General features: G+C 34.6%; 1 protein-coding gene across 3 annotated transcripts in view; it reads left to right on the top strand.

Annotated features, from left to right (window-relative positions):
- Positions 1–3917: 3917 nt before the first annotated feature.
- LOC105221021 (uncharacterized) overlaps positions 3918–17028 on the top strand; it is a 62277-nt gene continuing 49166 nt past the window's right edge. Inside the window, exon 1 of one of the 3 annotated variants that reach the window (XM_011197655.3) lies at positions 3918–4259. The gene's annotated coding sequence lies outside the window, so the exon portion shown is untranslated. Of the gene's footprint in view, positions 4260–4318; positions 4661–17028 lie in introns of those variants that run through there. The other 2 variants (XM_011197656.3, XM_029046117.2) reach the window with 2 other exon arrangements.

The following is a 17028-nucleotide window of genomic DNA, read 5'->3' as shown; positions in this document are numbered from 1 at the left end:
TCCCTTCCTCCCTGCACATTGGCATGCACTCGAAACTGGCCACACAATCCAAAAAATAACGGCATGTTGCTTGCGTTCGCATACAAAGGTCGTTAGGGATTGAGCGGTAAAAGATGAGGATAAACACTTTTTTAATCTCCCTAACAACGTGCCACACACATACAACAACAGATAATAAAAAGAAAACCTCAGAACAGCAACCTGACCCATGACAACAACATCCATAACCATAACAACTAAACAAGCATTGTAACAACAATAAAATTTGCCACAATGACCATTTACCTCCCGAGGGTCAGGCAAGCACACCACACTCTTACTCTCTCTCTCTATCTCTCTAACACTCATCCAAGCGTCCTTTATTAAATATCCTGCTCATCTCTGCATATACGTATGTTTGTGTGTGTGTGCAGTTGTATGTGGAGGTCCCTTCAGTTGTGTTGCACATCCGGCATCTCTCAAAAATGTGTCGAACGACAGTTGACGTCTGGAAAATGTTAATCTTCTGTAATGAATGCCATGCACATTTTGGCAAAGGATCAGCCCAAAAATACACTAACTCATAACGGCTACAATTGTGACATGCGCCAAATAAGGGTCCACACATAAAATATCCAACAACTCATACCATCATACATATATAGCCACTAAGTATTTAGTGGGAATCCAAAGTGGAGCATTAAAAGTGCTGTCACCACTGCCCGAAACGCCGACGCCGCTGACAACGCAAAGCATGTGTTCGCACACATAAACTTGTCGACTTTTTCGGGTAAGAGATTTTTAAAGCATTTCTTTTTTGTTTTTGTTGTGATTTTCTCTTTTATTTATCTTTCTTTATATTCACCTTGTTGTTTGTTTTTGTTATTGCAGGCGAAAGATGCACTGAAAGGATCTGACAGCGCAGCGTCAACTTGTATATACTAACATACATACATACATATGTGTATGTACTACCGTAAGCTTGAAAACATTGCATCAAATTAGTGAGCAACATTTAAATTGTAGAGTTCCTATGCACTAACATACGCATGTACTAGGTTTGCAGTTGTTGTTGTTATTAGAAATTTGTTTCATGTGCACTCTCAATTTGAAACATTTTGTTGTAATACTTACTGCGCATGTCCTAATTTACAACAAAGCAAAGAAGAGATCTAACTGGATACGCTCTTTATTTGAAACACAGTGGATCGATGTAAAATATCACAGATGAAAAATATTTTAGAAAATATTAGAGAAACTTTCAAAAATTCGATTTTTGATTATAATGACTGAACGTAATACTTTATTCAATAAATAAAATAAATTATTTTTCTAATATGTGACATTAATAATTTGAATCTCGCGTTGTATAAGTATCAAGTTATGCTATATGGAGTTGGAAAGCTACGATTTCTTGTGACACTCGCGAAATTTTATATGGACATAATACAAAATCGATAAGTTTCTGTACCGAGTGGGTACTGGTAATGAAAAGTGATTCACTAACAAGAATGTCAACCAGAAATGATCGTGGTCGAATAACAGTGAGATGGCACAAACGGTGTTCAAGTCAGTATGGGCGGTCAGGATGTGCTTTGTGGGTTTCTCACGGTATCATTTACTCCAAAATATTAACCTATAGCCAAACTATTATTTCGGACCTGTATTGTGAACAATTTTACCTTCTAAAGGCTGTTCGCAATAGCAGAGGACTTGTATACCAACAGGGCAACACCAGGCCACACATATCTAAAGTGACTCGGTAGAAGCTCTGGGACCTTGTTTAGGAGGTTCTTATGCATCCACCTTAACCAATTCCCTCTTATTTTACTGGCTTGGGTACAGAAGAATATCATGTTTTTTGTATTAACCAAGTGAGTACAATTGGATCGAATGAGATTTCTGTACCATTTTTTTCAAGCGTGTACAATGGGAGGGAATGGGTTATAGTCCGAATTTGGCAACAATTAATTACTACCTGTCCTTTCTATGGCGAATTATTTTGCTAGTGAAAAATTCATTTCATAAAAAGCTTGTAAAAAGCGTCTTTCCCAATAGGAACAATTATGAATCTTCAAAATGTCTACGAGTTATCAAACAAATCAGAAATCGGATCATTCTATCATAAATTAGTATAAAAAGTTAGATATGTCCGCATTTTTTAAATAACTATGCGAAATATATATTAGCCCCAATTTGTCAGTGAAATTGGCAAATGTGTGAACCAATACATAGCAATGGTGGAACAGCCTTACTTTCTTCGGCTAATTAGACCGTTTTTCTTAAATTCGGCGTCAAATGGCCCAATTCGGTAAACTATTGCAGAACCCTGTTTCTTTATCCAGGTTGTCAATGTAAATTACACTTTGTGAATCTAAGAAACAATGACCATTATCTTTACATAGAGCAGTCTTCGACTTCTTCAGAGCATATTCAATCTTCTTTCGTCTTTGAAATGTCCGCCATCTTTTGAGATGCCCATTATCTCAGCTATCTCACGCTCCTTCAATCATCATCACATATCATACGAGATCGCATACTTTTGCAATATTATCCTCCATAGTAGTCGTTTTTGAAATGCCTCATGAAAAACCGACACATGAAAAATATTCGAAGCATCGATTTGGCAAAATAGCCAAATCAATATAGAACTGGATCAAAAAGAAATGAGCAAGATAATTTCTGTCTAACAAACTTTCTAAGCCAAATAATTTCACCAGCTCAACTTGGAACGGAGTTGACCGGCTTGTGGAAAAACCAGTCCCTTGAAGTCCTCAAAAGTTAGATGATAAACGTAATCTTCAAGTTTCAAAGTTCAACTTAAGAACACATTGTAAGCACTGTAAAGTCAATAAATCCCTAATATTTAATATCATAAGAAGCCTTCGTTGGGTAGGTTCGACAAATAAGCAGTTAAGTATCTAATTGATATCAACTTCTGAGGCAAAATATACATTTAAACTCATTGAGTGAGTGACTATAGTGACAACAATGGAAAAATATTAAAAAAAATCAATCAAGTTAATATTATATAATCGTATAGGTCGCTCAAGGTTTACTGTGGTTCTCGTATAAAAAATTATGCTAATTATTTCAGCCTGTTTGGGAAATATTATTAATTTTAGCATGCTCTGTTTATCTTGAATAATTTTATTTTCACATCTAAACAAAAGTTGGTAAAAAATCGTTAAGAATACAGATATACATGTAGTTAGAGTTTCGAACCAAATTTTAACTTTAATTAGAAAAGCTATCACATCCCGCCATATAATGGCGAAACATCGCTTATTTGAGTTATGAAACTTCTCAAGGAATCCGAAAACCTTTCTGAAAATATTGTGAACTATTTATATTGTTCCATGTTTGAGATAACATCAGAGCGCACAACGCCAAAGGAAGAAGACCTCAGTAGTATAGATATTGTAGTAGATTTTAAAGCGTTTAGATATTAAAAACAATCGAATAATTCAATTGGAACTGCTTGTGAACAAAAAATTTATTATAATTCCAATATTTAAAACCACAACTGTACACACTTGGTTTTTTTTTTAGATATTTGCATCCCTTAAACAAAACAGCTCTCTTAGCCAAGAGAGTATTCTTAAAGCACATGGCACAGTAGACACACTCGTGTGGTGCGTCAGCTGCTCGTTGTGCTATATTGGCGAGCGCGAAAACTCTCTGTGTACAACCGCAGCACGCATATTTCATATCAAACTGTGTACCGCTTCACCCGCACAGCGAAAGTCGGAAGCACTCGTATTGTCAACAGCAACCCCAGCAATGGAAAAGCAATGGTTTCGTCTACCCAAACAGAAATGCTGACAGGCTGGGTGGCACGCTGCCTGATTCACTCCTACGTGCGAATGGCAAAGAACAATATGCATATATATACATACATATGTATGTATAAATATGTGTTCTTTTCGCGTAGTATATATTTGTATGTGACTTTTCGGTCAGAGAATGGTTAGAACCGAATTCTGTGTCGCTCATCGTTTCAGTTTTTTGTAGACATTTTTACTTTACGGACGTGTTGGCGGATGCAGGCAAATGCAGAACGGCACTAGCGGAACACGACCAAACCTTTTCCGTTTACCTAATTTCTACAAGCAATAGAAAACTGATTTTCGCTTGCTTTAATTTTTCGCAGTCGACGCAACGAAAGTAGTGCAAAAAATCATAATTTTTATCTTCATTTTGATAGAAATTAATTTTGAAATTATATAAAAGCCAGTGAATTGTGGAAAAATGGTGAAAAAGTGAACGCTCGAGAGAAGGTAAATCAGCGAATGTGTAGATACGCGTGCGTGTGTGTGTGTGTATGTACGGGTGTGAGTGCGCAAAAAGTGAGTGTCGCAATGAAAGCAAGCAAAGCAAAGCAGAGCTTGGTTGAAGAGCAGTAAAATCGAAAGCGATAGTCCGTTGTGGAAATTGGGACGACGAGGACAGTAACGGAAGGAAATTCGTGCTCTGTGTGTGTGTACAAAAACAAAAAAACAACAACAACAGTGAGTGTGTGTGTGAATGAAAAGCTACCTACGCACTGTGACTGCTGCCATAGCCTAATTAGTTTGTGCATTGGGCGGATACTTGGTGCAGGCAAAAGTCGTTGCCAACACCAACAACAACAATCGGCACAACAACAATTCAGCAAGTGCGTGCGCGTGTGTGCGCCCATGTAAGTGCCAAATAACAAATGCGTTTCCAAGTGGGCGCAAAGTGCGTGTTGCAAGTGCGGCCAATAAAAATTTTGAAATCGATTTACTTCAATGCGGTGATAAATTTGTAAATATGCAAGCAGGAAATTCGAAGTGTTTGTGTATTTATTACACGCATTAGCGTACAAATTGTGTCAATTAGTGATTTTGTCGAAGTTGTCGAAAGCTCATATAATATGAAGTGTATTAAATTTTTATTGCGTGTTAATAAAATATATTGAAATGTGTTTGTGAAGCGTTGTTAAAAGGAAAAATTTCAAAGTAAAATCAAAAAATTAAAAGCAATAAATGCATAGAGTTAAAAAAATTCATAAAATTTTGAAATGAAAGTTATATTCTCTGGTGTATTAAAAATTTGGAGATAAATAATACAATCAAAAATTCAATACAGCTAGAAAAGTATTCTACTATGAGTATTGTAAAAAGACATACATATGTACTTTGTTCAAAATGTTGAATGTTTTAAAATTTCATATTTCATTTTTGTTAATGACATAACAGAACTTAAAATCTATATTGAATCTTGAATTCTATTAAGTATCACTTAAGGGGTTACATGGGTTTCATGGGTTCTAAATTTTTTTTTTTTAATTCGATCCGAATAATAGTTTCGCAGATACAGTCAGAAGATGTGTGCTCCAAGTCAGGTATTATTGTTACTCAAAACTTTAAATGCGTTTTTCTCGGAACCGTGTTTTCAAATTCGGTTGTCAAATGTTCTCGGAAACTTACTTTTTCATTTTGTATGATCCTGTCAGGAGCTATGCTGACAACACGGACGCACCTTTTTTCCAATGGCTCACCGGAAATGACATCACAATGGAGGAGTTTTAATTTTTTTTGAAAATTTCAGAAATTATTCTTTAAATATGTATCTATAAGACAGAAAGAAATTTGAATTAAATAAATAATATTTACATAGAAAAAAATATTGAAAATAGGTCTTCTTTTACCCGACCGACCAAGCCCATGTAACTCCTTAATATACCTGTGTATACATTTTACTCAAGTACCCGAAATATGTATGGCGGCATTAATTTAAAGGTGCGATGCCGGTCTATTCACTACACAGTATCTGTTCAACCCAAGTATGTGCCAACTAACTGTGTTTCTATCTCTATTTGCTGATCGGTTATTATTAGAGATTAAATCAAGACGGTAGAACCTGGAAACAAATCTAAAATGTGTTTATTATTTTTCAAAACCCCAATCGACTCATAAATTATTTTTATAAATTTGATGAGGCCTATATTGGCGTATGGCCCCGTTGTATGGAATCCTAATTTCCAAGTCGGATAAGTTTGAGTCCGTTCAGAAACAATTTTTGTTTTTTGGCTTAGGGCATTTCATTTCGATTCTAGGTTAAATCTTCATATACTAATCGTTTAAAATTCATTAAGCTGAAACCCTTCATAGAATAACAATACCTTTTTCGTATATCTATATTTGCTACCTATAACAGTTTCCATAACTTCACCGATTAGGTTGGTAATGACAAATCATGGATTTATAAAACAGTTGACAAATAAAAACAATGTCACTATTAGCTTTGTTCAAAACCCTACATTCATAGGAACACCAATTTATTAACATAAAACAATATTTATATACAGTGGAACTTCCATAACTCAAACTTATATAACTCGAAGTTCTCCATAACTCGAACTCTTGAATGGGCAATTGAAGTCAAATTTGATAAAAATTTCCTTCCATAAATCGAACTTTTCGACCAGGTATAAAACAAAATTTAAAATTGTACTTTCAAGGAACAATTTATAGAAGTCCCTGTATTCGTATGGAGGCTAAAAAAATGTGATATTACACTTATAGATTTCATAAATCGTGTAACAAAGGCATGAGATTCAGACGTCGAGAGCCACACAGTAGCTATGTACAAGAAACAAAATTAGAGAATACATGTTTTAACGTATTTAAGGGGTTATATACAGTTAGAATTTTCAAAAAATCGATTTTTTTTTATTTCATTTTCTTAATGTACATATATTTAAGAATACACACAGAAAATTTCATATCGTTCCGGTGAATATTTTCGAAGTTACAAGCAAATGAAAAAATTTGAAAAGGCGTTTCAGAGTGCTTGGAAGTACAAGGTCCAAACTTTAAACGCGTTTTTCTCAAAATGGTGTTTTCAAAGTCTGTGACCAACATTACTCGAAAACGGCTAGACCGATTAGTCTCAAATTTTAACACGACCTTCTTAAATATATTTTTTAGTAATTAATCGAAGATTTTTTCTCTCCGAAAAATATTTTTTTTTTTATAAACAATTTAAGGCCGAAATTTCGGTGAAAAATCGATTTTTTTTTTTGAGAAACCGCCATTTTGTCAAAATATTTTATTTTGCTTATTCCTTCGATTAATTACTAGATTTAATATTATTTTAACGAAATCTGTTTGGTTTTTTAATTTCGGATGATCCAGTTCCGAGATATAGTGGTCACCGCAAAACATCTTTTTTGAGAGGAGCTCCTGGAGATCAGCTGTAGCTCTTTTTCAAATAAATATTTTTACTAGTACTAAGTCTTAAAATACAGTTTAAAGATACCGTAATATGTGTATAAATTTTTGGATCAATAAATTAAAAAGTTCTCTCAGAAAAAAATTCTGGAAAATTCACTTTTTTTCGGCCGTCTAACTGTATATAACCCCTTAAAGAAAAAGTTATACGAAGTAAATAATCTGTGAGTAAATCTATATTTTACAGCGTTTTGAAAAATTTATGTTTTAATGAAAATTTCTATAACTCGAAGTCTCTCTAAATAGAAGTTTTTGTTTTGGATTATGGTAATTCAAGTTAGAGAAGTTCCACTGTAGTTAAGAGTATTTTACCGTATTTTAGCTGAAAGAAAAAGATACCGAAAATTCCAATAAATAATCTCATTGTCGAAGTGACACTGTTGAATAATGTTAAAAAATGCGTAGTCTCTCTCACGAAACTAGTCGATTTAGATAATTTCGCCTTTTTTATATTTTTAACGGAAGTCTCAGAATGTTTGGAATTATGTCGGCTTTCTTTATGTCTCCTTCATATGTCAGAATTGTATAAGTTTATAATGACCACATAGCTATGGCGGTGAAATAATTCAAAATACTACAACTTTTCAGTAAAAAAGTTTTTTTTTTTGTTTTCCACTTTCACTAAGCTAAAATAACAAGAAAATACAAATGTTAGCAAAGAATTTAATCTGTTTTAAGAACTTATTTTTAACTTTTAGCGGTAAAAGATCAATATATTGATGGCGAATACTTCAAAATGTTTATAGGCGACATTTATGCCATACTATACATAATACATATATACAGATATTTTATATTTAAAGGTCTAAGATTTCACTCTTCTTTTGTTTTCTCTGTAGAAAGTAAACGCATTTGCGTACTTTATGCCAGCCATTCACAGCATGATAGTCACGTAGCAATTCCCTGGGCTGCGTTTGCCAGCCAATAAAATAATTTAATAACAATTGTCACCTTGAAATTTCACAATGGCTTCATTAGCGAGCGAATTTATGTAAAATTTAATATGCAACGGAATTTCTTCTTTAATTAAGGTACACTTGGTAAGTGTTTGGGGAAAATGTACAAAAACAACTCCAACACAAAATACACATATACATACGTATATATATATTTCTCAGCCTGCCGCTGACAGCTCTGAACGAATTAAATGTTTTGGCAATGACCAGCACAATGTACGTTGGCCATCGCCCTACGCAAAAATGAAAACAAAACACATACATAATGTATATATGTATTTGTGTGTTTGCCGCTAGAGCCACCAGAATTTTGTATATAAATAATTTTGAGAACAGCGAACAAAAAGTTTTCTATAAATATGTATTTATGTGTGAAAATTATAAGCACAGAGATATATGCGCATAGCTTGAATACTCTCTGGGCCGAAATGCGTGTCAGGGTTCTCGTTGGCCCTAAGTATGTGAAAATAAATCAAATAATTTTGAAGTGCAAAATAAAATTAAAGAGCATACAATTTTAATTATGAAGCACATAAAACACAGCAAAAAACCCTGCATACATACAAACATACGTATGTATTTGCAAATGAAATTTGTGCAAAAAAGTTTGTGAAAGTGCTTTTAAAACACAACATGTCTGCTGCCCTTAGAGAGCGCGTAAAAGCATTTCTTCTGCGCTATCCACATCAAGTACGCACACATACATACATACATCTGTATTATATATATTTTTAGTGGCTTTAAAATGCTCGCCTTTATGCTAATATTTTTTATTGCACAGCGCCGACAGACAGACGCGAATAGCTTGTATGGTGATAATAACATTGCCGGGGGCGTATGCGACAAGTGAGAGCATCGAGCTTGAGTGTTTGCGTGTTGGTCGGTTGGCAAGTACTAGACCGGGGCAGTACATTAAATGCTTTATAAAGTATTTCCTTCTGTGATTGCTACCCTGTAGGAAATTTGCTATGTTTCAGAATTGGTTAGTACCCTTAGCAACTAACTACAGGCTATACCAACTGCCATCAATCAAATTTTTGGTTCTAAAACCGTATCGCAGGAACTACTCGACCAATTTTGATGAAATTTGGCACATCATTTTTCTTGACACAAATGGAAAATTGGCGAAATCCCTTAACAAACAGGCCTACTTCACATACAGTCGAACGGATTATACATTTTCAAAGCCAAGATATCAGACATGAAGACCTAAGTGCCAAAAGATACTTTTTTTGACCAAAAATACCGATTGATCGAGATATTTTCAAATATTTCTGGGGGCATTTTTTATTTTATTAGTGTGTCTCTGTGCCAAAAAAGTGTTAAGTCTGGTCACAACTTGCCCTAGCTCCCTTATACCTCATATATGTATTTTAAACTTTCCGGTGGAATTTATACCTTATTAAATTAAGTGAATGTATAGTCCTGGATATAATGTAGTTTAGTGATGGAAATAAGTGAAGCCGGTTCAGGCCCTCACCCCTCATATATATGTATACAATTATTGTGTGTTCTCATAATAAAATTACATAAATACATTGCGAGAACTTACACCCGAACTTAGCCCTTCCTTACTTGTTTTGAAACTCAGTTCGTTTTTAAAAGCTGATATAAATATAATATATCTCAAGTAATCTCGTTCCTATAGGGTCTTTACTACTTCCTTCCCATACACACATTTATGCCCAGTATTTGCTTGTTTAAGGGTTACGTTGGCGACTCTCATGCGACATTTGCTATCGCCATCCGCGCACGAGTGTGCCCCTGCCACAACATTACCACAAATACTTGCAGTCGTTACACTGAAAACCTTAAGTTTGTATGTCTAGTATAATGGTATATAAACCACCTTTGGCCATCACAAACAATTCTGAGTTGCCCCTGCCGCAGCATAAAAATACGACTGCTGCTCCTTGCATGTGATATTTAACGTATATTTTTATATGTTAGGCCACCACTCCAACGGTGTCTGGGTAGCATAACCTCCATCTTGGTCTCTCATAGCTGCAATCAAACGACATTATTTAAGGGTGTACAGCATATTCATACACATTCTTCATTTCGTCCACCTTCTACGGCATGTATTGTAGGCAGGTGGTACCTTGATGCTCGAACGTTAAAAGTGCCAAGTCGACCGTCACGAGTTCGTCAATGTAAATTGAAAATGACTTTCGGAAAACTTACAGTAAAATGTTGTATGGACACGAACACAGTAGTAATAGGTTTGTAAATATGTGTTTTTATAAAGGCGCTTTCATATTCATTTCAATATTTGCTATTATTTTGCATGCTTCCGTTGCCTGTTTGTTGGCCTTTATGGCATGCCATTTCGCGCCAATATTTATAGTCTCCCACTAAACATTGCACTTGGTAATAAATGTGAATATCATCGCTGGGTAAAACTATTTGAGAATGTGACAACTAAAAATATTTTATTTTTTTGGCAAATAATTTGGCTTTCTTTCTACTTTCTAGTATTAAATTTCAATTGGGAGATGTTTCGTTTGTATGGGTTTCTTAGGCAACAAAGAAAATATCTTTATATTAAACAAAGCCCTCTACTATTATATATTCCTCAGTACTCAATACCAACACTATTATTATATTTTAACACTGCTAATGCCTTAAAATTCATTAAAAATATTAAGTCCGAGTGTAACCGAACATTGTATACTGTCGTGATTTGAAAGACTTAAATTCGTATATGGGTCCATAGCGTTTAAGAAAATATAAAAAATCGTATACAATTTTCAACAAATATTTTTTTGTTGAGTAGAGACAATAATACTATCTAAAACCATCACCCTCTACAAATATTTGTCTGTGTCTCCCAGGGGACTTACATTCAAGAATATTTAAGACTAAATTGAACATGATACATTTTCTCCTCTCGTCTTAAAAAAATCAAATTCAGCAATAATAACTAACTGCCAGCGGGCGAAGCTCCTCCATGCGCCAAATAGTTCATTATTTTGTCTGTGTTTTCCTGCTCCCGCTCTGCTGTGAAATGCACCTCTGTGTTTCGTTTGTTCGACCGTCTGACTGCCATCGAATATGTATATTTCCAATAGTTGGGTAAGAGCAAAAATTGAAAGCTTCGGCTTTTGAGTTTGCACCTGTATTTGTTGGTGATATTGATATTGAAATTATGGTGCAAGTTTGCATGTTGCAAGGACGAAAAAAATTGTTCTCCTTACATATTTATTAAGTTTTCATAACATGAAGTAGCCGAAGCCTGTAATTAACTTTCACTCTACCCCTCTGATAGTTGAAATTATTTTAGGTCTGCTTTAGGAAATTGAACATGTAGTCGTTTTGGAGCCAGTGAAGGATATGTTGGAGCAATAATTGGTTTTCCTAAATATGTAAACAGAGATATACAGATATATATACATTTTTTGGAAAATTCTACGTATATTACAAACATATATATATGTATATACGGTGGCGAGCAATAATGGATGAATGTTTGTCACTTGTACACTTAACTGTTCATAAAATCCGTTCAAATGAAGCAATTTGAACCAAACATTTTTTAGTTAATGCATTATTTATTCTACTAATCTAAAACCAAAACGATAGTAATAAAAAAAATAAGTGGAACAATTCTATTGGTATAATATTGTACATAACTACATTCATCCAATTTTGCACGTGTGAAAAATTTATATTTATTAAGCAAAATTAATATTTTTTCACAGCCGTCAGTCTGAACTCTAAGCCAAAGTTTTTCCACATTTTTATGGGCTCTTTCACAAGCAAACAACATTTTTTTAAAAAGAGCCTACAAATTTTCAATGGAATGCAGATCCGGGCTTTGTGCAGGCCAGTTTGGAACTTTAAAATGTTTATCGGCTAACAATCTGAAACGCTTTTGGCTATTTGTTGGCTTAATATAGAAAAGGCGTATCTACATTTTTTTCGAAATTGCGTTTTTAATGTATTCTGGTAGACCACTGTCAAATACTCCTCCCCTTGAAAAATTAGTGGGCTATGATCGTAAATAACGGATTTATAGTCATATAAAAAAAAGCCCTAACTCATTCGAAGTTACAATAATAACATAAAGCCCTATCTCAAATAACTTCAAAGAAATTAAAAATAATAACAAAATTATACCACAATTGAATTTGTTACCTGTTTTGAATAAAAATTGCAATAGAAATGTTTTTTGCATCTTAAGTTTTTAAGGTTTTATTCAGTTTTTTCCTTCTCCTGAAAAGTAACGAAAAGTGTAGATACGCCTTTTTTATATTAAGATCGATATATTCTTCCTTTCAAGATGCCACTAGATGAAACAACCTCAAACCACTGAACTAGCTCCATCATGCTCCAGGGTTTGCTGTGGTAAACCCATTGACCCAGTGACCTATTTATAATTTTTTGGCAATTTTTCGGAATAATTGCTTATCTTTTGGCAACCTACAAATATTAAATACAAACTGCTTTTTCAAACTAAAATCCAATTTTAATTCTAGAAAGAAGAAAATGAATTGCTAAAAATAGATAAGTAATCGTAAATGAGTAAGTTTATGAGTTCTCCTGGTCTTCTAAAAATAAGTTTTTAAAGTGGGAAACTATAAGCAGCTTCTGAGTGTTCTTTCGGAGGGAGAAAAGCGTATTCATTAGGTTTGACAAGTATTTATGAGCTCGGCGACTTTCGTTTGTTAAAAAGTCATACTTTGTTTCTTGTTCGTGAATCCCAGTCTCTAAATTCACGAGACATGGTTCGAATGATCTTTTCCTATTTCTGGAAATAAAGAGAACCATCGTCTTATTTTTAGCGAATATTTTCCGAACTACTCTTATCCGTCTAACAAAAGCTATTTTACTTATATTAGGCGTCAGTCGTGTGGACCAAGAGTCATGAAATATTTCAGCTCCAAACTAAGTGATATATTTAAAGCTAATAGCTTATCGAATCGCCTTTTATCATTTTATCATATGCTTTCTGATTTGGTATATTATGGTACTTTAGAGCTCAGTCTTTTTACACCCGTTATCCGTTTTGACATAATATATGTAAACTATTTTGAGTCATTACACTAAACTTGAAACATTAAATATATATTATAGATATTTAAATCCCGCACATTTTCGTCTACTTAACGCAAGGATAATCTTTTAAGCATTTTAGCAGCGATTTGTGATTTGAATCATCCCATCACGCCGTCACTTAGTCCACAACAAAACCGCAAAACGCCACCAAAATGTCACGACATACACGGCAACCGTTTTCGATTTAGCCCTCGTCGTCATCGTTGACACCACTAACTTTTCATTTCATTTGACATAAAAATTATGGATCTTATCGTGACACACAAATACATGCGAAATGCAGTGTAGGATATATATTGTTGTAGTTAATGCTATTGTTGTGAGGTTGGGCTTTTATTTTTTTGTTTTTGTTTACTTTGGTCTTATTGTTCGTTTTGTTGGTTGTTAACTGGTTGTGTATCAACTATTCTATGTACTTAAACAAATATATAAATTAGTATATTTGAAGTCGTTGCTTTTGTTGCTGTTTTGACATATTCATTTGATGACGTTTTAGGTTATTTATGCAAATTAAATGCCTTAAAATATATTCTTCCTGCCTAAATGTTCCTTTTCCTTCTCTGAGTCCTCCACATCACGTTCGTTTCGTTGAGACTCTAAGTGACATAGGACTTTACCACTTGATATTTCTAACACAGAAATTTATTTCCTCCACCACAGCTATCATCATCATCTAGTAATTCTTTCAGAGAGAAATATTCCCAAATGAAAAAGGGCATTTTGAATTTTGAATTAACAAGGAACCACTTGTTGGAAAGACTGGTTCTACGTTAAATAATAATAGTGCAATTGTTTACGATAGTAACGATCTCATAATTGATCTGAAATCATGTTAAATAACAAAAAACTACATTTAGAGTGCTATATTTCAGACAGAAAGTTATTGGAAAGAATTTCATCTAGTACTCAAGAGCTGTTTACAAGAAGAGGAATTGACAAGTAGGAATCGCTGCTGACTGGATATGCAGGAGCTTCGCCACTCCAAACTGTTTTTCGGAGAATACAATATGAAAAGATTCAAACAATTAATTGCGCTCCCCAGGAACAAGCTGAGACAACTAGTGGCACTCTATAATGTCCACTGCAGACAAAGGTGTCCTCTGCACAAACTGGAAATCTACTCGTCGGATCTTTACCGATTCTGCGATTTGGTAGCGGAGACATTTGACAACTTACTCCTTGACTGCCAGGCGATCATGAAGAAAAGGGGTCAGACAATTAGGGCTTTGTATCCCCAAAGAGGTAGTATGGCATCCATCAGCCCTGGTACACTGTTAAGGTTTCTTAACGTGACGGGGTTAGATGGTTTACTGTGATAACTGGAGAGCGCACAATAGACCTTAGATCGCTGTGCAATCCTCAATATGTAATCTAATCTAGTACTCAATATCAAAGTATTAAAAAGTATTAATGGCTTCCAAACCAAGACCAATATGTAAGAATAGTTCACCTATAGACAAATAATTTCAGAAAACTCTTCAACTATTTATCAAGGGATACCATTTAATAATAACCAATTCTACTTCATAATGGTGTATATGTTCCGTCATCCACAAAAGGCTAAAATCTAAACAAAATCAATTAATTTCTGATTATATAAAGACAAAAAAATTCAGTACAATCAAGAGTCCAAGACTGTACTCAAAATTGGTTTCGATTTTTTTTTAATTTTGCTATTCTACTTTCTCTCCAGCTCATGCTGGTCCATTTGAATAAAGTCTATTTTGATTTCTTACTTCGCAGTCGCACTCTGCCTTCTGCACACTCCTGATTAGATTTCTTTTTTTACACATTCAATTTGATATTCATATGCCATATGTTGATAGTCCTATTTATCAAAAGGAAAGCAAAATTGAGAGAAAAAAAGCACTTTGAATAGGAAAGTGAAAATGGCCACCATGGGCAACAAACCATGACAAGGACACTCAAGCACTGCTGCGAGCACCGACCCGCCCCGTGAACACCCACACTTTTGAGTGACGGCACGTGTTGATGTGGGTGCGTCTACAGTAAAGATATATCATATATATGTACACTCACACATTTGTACTTGCGTGCTACGTGCCGTATTTCAACTGACTGTTTGTATTGCCGTAGTGGGCGCACACGCCTTTTGCCCTTAAATTGTTGTTTTTGTTGTTGTCGGCAACTAACGGGTGATTTTTTTGAGGTTAGGATTTTCATGCATTAGTATTTGACAGATCACGTGGGATTTCAGACATGGTGTCAAAGAGAAAGATGCTCAGTATGCTTTGACATTTCATCATGAATAGACTTACTAACGAGCAACGCTTGCAAATCATTGAATTTTATTACCAAAATCAGTGTTCGGTTCGAAATGTGTTTATCGACAAATTTTGTTCAGCGATGAGGCTCATTTCTGGTTGAATGGCTACGTAAATAAGCAAAATTGCCGCATTTGGGGTGAAGAGCAACCAGAAGCCGTTCAAGAACTGCCCATGCATCCCGAAAAATGCACTGTTTGGTGTGGTTTGTACGCTGGTGGAATCATTGGACCGTATTTTTTCAAAGATGCTGTTGGACGCAACGTTACGGTGAATGGCGATCGCTATCGTTCGATGCTAACAAACTTTTTGTTGCCAAAAATGGAAGAACTGAACTTGGTTGACATGTGGTTTCAACAAGATGGCGCTACATGCCACACAGCTCGCGATTCTATGGCCATTTTGAGGGAAAACTTCGGAGAACAATTCATCTCAAGAAATGGACCCGTAAGTTGGCCACCAAGATCATGCGATTTAACGCCTTTAGACTATTTTTTGTGGGGCTACGTCAAGTCTAAAGTCTACAGAAATAAGCCAGCAACTATTCCAGCTTTGGAAGACAACATTTCCGAAGAAATTCGGGCTATTCCGGCCGAAATGCTCGAAAAAGTTGCCCAAAATTGGACTTTCCGAATGGACCACCTAAGACGCAGCCGCGGTCAACATTTAAATGAAATTATCTTCAAAAAGTAAATGTCATGAACCAATCTAACGTTTCAAATAAAGAACCGATGAGATTTTGCAAATTTTATGCGTTTTTTTTTTTTAAAAAGTTATCAAGCTCTTAAAAAATCACCCTTTACAATTGTGCGAATATTTGAATGTAGGTGTTTATTGGAGCGAATGTTTGCATATCCTGCTTGTATTTCTACAAAATTATACAAAGGAAATATACTCGCTGTAATTGTATTGTAGTTGCTAATATTTCCGCTTACATATTTACGTGAATCGCCTTGTGCATTCAATAGTAGTACTTGCGTGAATAAAGCATTAAGTTTGAATTGTTTGTTTAACTAATAAAGGCGAAACTTCTTGGGCTACGTATTCTAATTTGTAGTTGTATCTTTTATGAATAACGTCTGACAGCACCCAAAAGTTGGAAAATAATTACTAACAAAAGCCAAGCATTTGTTGGTTGTACTAATTAGGCTCGAGTTTTGGCTTATTACTAAATCCAGTTTTCGTATATCTCAACTATTAATGTAACTACAAATATTCTAATTAACTTTTCCTAGAAGGAGCTATTTCAACTCACATTTTAATAGTTACCTACACGGTAATCAATGTGAATGACCCAAAAGTTTCTTAAATATAAAAAATTATTCAATTCAAAAATAAAGTTGATTACCACTGAGAATGTTATATGTACACAAGCTCTTTCCTTAAAGCGTTCACCAATTTGTAAATATTGTAAAGCTTCTGTATATATTTCTGGTATGGAAAGGTCTCTGTATGAGTCTTCAACTGATTTAATATTATAAAGAAACAATC

Source organism: Zeugodacus cucurbitae, chromosome 4, assembly GCF_028554725.1.
Source record: "Zeugodacus cucurbitae isolate PBARC_wt_2022May chromosome 4, idZeuCucr1.2, whole genome shotgun sequence".
NCBI lineage: Eukaryota > Metazoa > Arthropoda > Insecta > Diptera > Tephritidae > Zeugodacus > Zeugodacus cucurbitae.
The sequence above is the reverse complement of the archived record's forward strand: the minus strand, read 5'-3'. Positions and strand labels throughout refer to the sequence as shown.